Here is a 5,700-nt window from a genome sequence, read left to right as displayed (position 1 = left end):
AGCCAGTCGCCCCTCTGAACGGTGGCCGCGCCTGGGCTGTTAGGCGTGAATACAGACGCTAAAACCAAGGCCACACTGGTTTATTTTTTTAAGACCACGGAACAGTGACCTGGGATGTTTGGGAACCATTTAATAACGAGCATCAGATGTGAAAGCCAGCTTTTAAGAGAACGTGCAGTGAAGGCCGTTTTAACTCCCCCTCCCCCGCATTCATTCATTTATTGTTTACTGCCCTCTTTCTCGGAGAAGGCAATGGCACCCCACTCCAGTACTCTTGCCTGGAAAATCCCATGGATGGAGGAGCCTGGTAGGCTGCAGTCCATGGGGTCGCTGAGAGTCAGACACGACTGAGCAACTTCACTTTCACTTTTCACTTTCATGCACTGGAGAAGGAAATGGCAACCCACTCCAGTGTTCTTGCCTGGAGAATCCCAGGGACGGGGGAGCCTGGTGGGCTGCCGTCTATGGGATCCCACAGAGACAGACACGACTGAAGTGACTTAGAAGCAGCAGCAGGCAAGTCAAACATTTAGAAACAGCTTTACAAGTCATGTGTTCCCTTAGCTAACTGTTGTGAAAGGGACCTCTGGAAAAATAGGAATGTACTGTAGGTAAAGAAGTAACTTTTAGACTGGAACATATAGGGTCAGGTTGGGCAGGGACTATGCTCTCCAGGCCTAGGAACAGGTGACACTGAGGGAGCAGGAATGTGGGCAATGCGCAGAAGAGGGGCTAGCAAGGCTGAAGCCTTGAGGGAAGGGGGCAGGGGTCTGGGAGTTGGGGGCAGGTTGGAAACAAGCTGGAAAGGTAGGCCTGAGTAGACCCTGTAGGACTTTTCAGGTTTGTGCTAAGGGCAGCTGGAGAGCTTTTTGTTTTACTGTTTTTGTATGTGGAAGCAGGTTGAATTGATTGCTTTTCCATTATGAAAAGATCACTCACCTTTAGGGAGGGCATGTGAAGGGGATGGGGTAGAGGAGAACAGAGCTGGAACAGGAAAGGCAGTATGTGATGAATAGCCTAGGAGTGAGGTGTGATGGCCTGAATGTGTTACTGTAGTTGTTCAGTCACTAAGTCATGCTGGACTCTTTGTGACCCCATGGACTGCAGCATGCCAGACTATCCTGTCCTTCACCATCTCCCAGAGCTTACTCAAACTCATGTCCATTGAGTCGATGATTCCATCAAACAGTCTAGTCCTCTGCCACTCTCTTCTCCTCCTGCTTTAATCTTTCCCATCATCAGATCTTTTCCAATGAGTTGGCTCTTCCCATCAGGTGGCCAAAGAATTAGAGCTTCAGCATAGTCCTTCCAAAGAATATTCAGCATTGATTTCCTTTAGGATTGACTGGTTTGATCTCCTTGCTGTTTAAGGGATTCTCAAGAGTCTTTTCCAGCACCACAATTCAAAAGCATCAATTTTTATGTGCCAACCTTCTTTATGATCCAAGTCTCACATCCATACATGACTACTGGAAAAAAACATAGCTTTGACTATATGGACTTTTGTCAGCAAAGTTATGTCTCTGCTTTTTAATATGCTGTCTAGATCTGTCATAGATTTTCTTCCAAGGAGCAAGCGTCTTTTAATTTCATGGCTGCAGTCACCATCCACAGTGATTTTGGAACTCAAGAAAATAAAATCTGTCACTGTTTCCATTTTTCCCCCATATATTTGCCATGAAGTAGTGGGACTAGAGGCTATGATTCTCATTTTTTGAATGTTGAGTTTTAAGCCAGATTTTTCACTCTCTTCTTTCACCTTCATCAGGAGGTTCTTTAGTTTCTCTTCGATATCTGTTATTAGGCTGGTATCTGCATGCGTATCTGAGCTTGTTGATATTTCCCCCTGGCAATCTTGATTCCAGCTTGTGCATCATCCAGCCCAGCATTTTGTGTCCGACTCTTTGTGACCCCATGGACTGTAGCCTGCAAGACTCTTCCGTCCATGGAATTCTCCAGGTAAGAATACTGAAGTGGATTTTCATCTCCTTCTCTAAGTCTGCAAATAAATAAGCAGGTTGACAATAAACAGTCTTGGCATACTCCTTTCCCAATTTTGAACCAGATAGACCATTGTTTCATGTCCGGTTCTAACTGTTGCTTCTTGACCTGCATACAGGTTTCACAGGAGGCAGGTCAGGTGGTCTGGTATTCCCATCTCTTTAAGAGTTTTCCACAGTTTGTTGTGATCCACATAGTCACAGGCTTTAGCATAGTCAATGAAGCAGAAGTAGATGTTTTTCTGGAATTCCTTTGTTTTTTCTATGATCCAACAGATATTGGCGATTTGATCTCTGGTTCCACTGCCTTCTCTAAATCCAGCTTGTACATCTGAAAGTTTTTGGTTCACATATTTTTGAAGCCTTGCTTGAAGGATTTTGAACATTATCTTGCTAGCATGTGAAATGAGTACAGTTGTGTGGTAGTGTGAACATTATTTGGCATTGCTATTCTTTGGGATTGGAATGAAAACTGACTTTTTTCAGTCCTGTGGTCACTGCTGAGTTTTCCAAATTTGCTGACATATTGAGTGCAGCACTTTCACAGCATCATCTTAGGATTTGAAATAACTTATCTGGGATTCCATCACCTCCATTAACTTTGTTCATAGTAATACTTCCTAAGACCCACTTGATTTTACATTCCAGAATGTCTGGCTCTAGGTGAGTGATCACACCATGGTGGTTATCTGGGTCATTAAGACCTATTTTGTACAGTTCTTTGTATTCTTGCCACCTCTTCTTAATATCTTCTGCTAGGTCCCTACAGCTTCTGTCCTTTATTGTGCCCATCTTTGCATGAAATTTTCCCTTGGTATTTCTAATTTTCTTGAAGAGATCTGTAGTATTCTTTCCCATTCTATTATTTTCTATTTCTTTGCATTGTTTACTTAGATAAGAAAGCCTTTTCTCTCCTTGTTATTCTCTGAAACTCTGCATTCAGTCGGGTATATTTTTCTTTTTCTTCTTTGCCTTTCACTTCTCTTTTTTCAGCTATTTGTAAGGCCATTTTGCCTCAGACAACTGTTTTGTCTTCCTGTATTTCTTTTTCTTTGGGATGGTTTTGATCACTGCCTCTTGTACAATGTTATGAACTGCTATCCATAGTTCTTCAAGCACTCTATCAGATCTAACCCCTTGAATCTATTTACCACTTCCACTGAATAATCATAAATGATTTGATTTAGATCATACCCGAATGGCCTAGTGGTTTTCTGTACTTCAGTTTAAATCTGAATTTTGCAATAAGGACCTCATGATCTGAGCCACAGTCAGCTGCAGGTCTTGTTTTTGCTGAGTGTATCAAGCTTCTCCATCTTTGGCTGCCAAGAATATAATCAATCTGATTTTGGTATTGACCATCTGGTGATGTCCATGTGTAGAGTCTTCTCTTGTGTTGTTGGAAGAGGGTGTTTGTTATGACCAGTGCATTCTCTTGGCAAAACCCTGCTAGCCTTTGCCCTGCTTCATTTTGTATTTCCAAGGCCAAACTTGCCTGTTACTTCAGGTGTCTCTTGACTTCCTACTTATGCATCCCAATCCCCTATGATGAAAAGGACATCTTTTTTTGGTGTTAGTTCTAGAAGGTGTTACTGTAAAGAGTGATCAAATGGTGGATAATAATAAGTAATTTTTAAAGCTAACACTTGTTGATTTGTTCACCACAGCTTTACACTTATAACTTGATTGATCCTGAGAACAATCTATTAAGTACTATTCATACCATTTTATAGAAAAGGAATAGAGGCTTAGTAACTTGCTCTAGTTCTCAGTATTCTGGCTCAGTGATAATCTGCCTACTAGTTCAGAAGATGCAGGAGATGAGGGTTCGATCCCTGGGTCGAGAAGTTACCCTGGAGGAGGAAATAGCAACCCACTCCAGTATTCTTGAGTGGAGAATCCCATGGACAGAGGAGCCTGGTGGGCTACAGTCCATGGGGTCGCACAGAGTCTGACATGACTGAGCAATGGCCCTGGCAGTCACCACTAGTTCTCCGAGCTGGAAAATGGCAGAGTTGAGATTCTATCCCGTGCTGTCTGATGTCAGTATCCGTGAGCTTTTTATCATGGATACACTGTGCATTCAATTTATCACTGTTCATTCAGGATATATTCAGTGATTTACAAGAAGATACAAAACAAACTAAGGTCAGGAAAGAATGCCCTAAACAACCACATTGGTTATGTAATAACTTTTAGAGGACACATCTAGAAAGTTGAGTTTTCAAATTCTTTATCATTTTCAGCATGTGTTGAGAACAAAAGAGGGAATTTGTGACTCTACAGACTACCTATGATTATTTTTGAGTTGATACACTTTGATAAGACCCAGTCTTTCTGAAGAAAATGAAAAAGAAGTCAATTGACAAAGTATACTTCACCTAACAGTCTCTGATATGTTATCTTTAAAAAAGTTGTCCTGGGTCTAGTTATAAACACCTTGGTGGAACATGTGTAACTCGCATTTTGTGGTGTGATAGGAAAACTTCCTAGAAATGAAACTCCAAATCAGCTTCCAAATCTCATTTCTTGGAGAATGGAAATATAATTGGATTTGTGAAACCTAATTTCATCTGCTGAATGAGAAGTATGACTCCACCAAAGGCCAACAGTGAAGACTTTTAGTATTGGTTAAAGGTAAATATCTCCATGGAGCCCAAAATTCACAAATTCTAGAAACAGAATTTAATTACTAAGAATTTTTTTGGGTTGGTTAGGTGATGGTATGAGACCTCCTCATGATGTTTTTAGTTGAGAGTGGAAGTCCCATGGATGGTTGAGCATCCCTGTTGACTCGCTGTAATTGATGCCCAGTCACTCTGAAGAGCTTGGCTGAGTGCCATGAGCTCAGAGGACCAGTTTACCTCTAGGAGTAGGACTCACAGTGCTGGGCGTATGAGTTAAGCTGGAGAAAATGTCTGAAGTCTCACCAGGAAGAATTGTGTCCAAAATAAAAAATATCTGCCAAAGCAAAGTTAATAAACATTTATTAATGGTCACAACCTGCAGTATTATGTCATGTTCATTAATTGCTGGATTCAGTGTTCATAACAATTTGTTTATATTTGAAAACAGTTTTTGGATGAGATGCTCTTCCTGAGTGAGAGTTCTTTAATATGCATGTGTTAAGAAATCACAGCATATTTTAGTTATTTTAGCTAAATGATTTCAAAAGTAAAATTATAAAATCTTGTATAGCAAAATTATGAAGTATAGGATGTATATAGATTTTAACATGGTTCGTGTGATGTGAAAGGAAGAGTCTTAAGAGAATCTGAAGGTCTTAGTGCAGCCATGGGTCTTAAGCGACTTTGTTCACTCAAAACTGGCTTGTCATGGGGATTTTTTTTTTTTTCAGTTTTGGCTGTGCTGGGTCTTCATTGTGGTGGGCAGGCTTCATTGCCTCATGGCATATGGGAGCTTAGTTCCCCAACCAGGGATCAAACCTATGTTCTCTGCATTGGAAGGCAGATTTTTAACAACTGGACCACCAGGGAAATCCTGTCTTAGGCATTTGATCTTGTCATCTGGGTCTGGACTCCAGTTCCAAGCTATGCTCTTGGAATCTGGATAGAAGTGGTGCAAAGATCTCTGTGTTCTGGAATGTCTGTTCAGAACTCACTTGGGTTGAATTGTCTCTTAGATCTCAAGACCCTGCCAGCTCTGTGATCAGTTCTGAGACAGAAACCTGCTCTAGAGA

The sequence above is a fragment of the Bos mutus genome, chromosome 7, assembly GCF_027580195.1.
Source record: "Bos mutus isolate GX-2022 chromosome 7, NWIPB_WYAK_1.1, whole genome shotgun sequence".
In the NCBI taxonomy this organism is placed as follows: domain Eukaryota; kingdom Metazoa; phylum Chordata; class Mammalia; order Artiodactyla; family Bovidae; genus Bos; species Bos mutus.
This window is presented reverse-complemented; position numbering follows the sequence as displayed.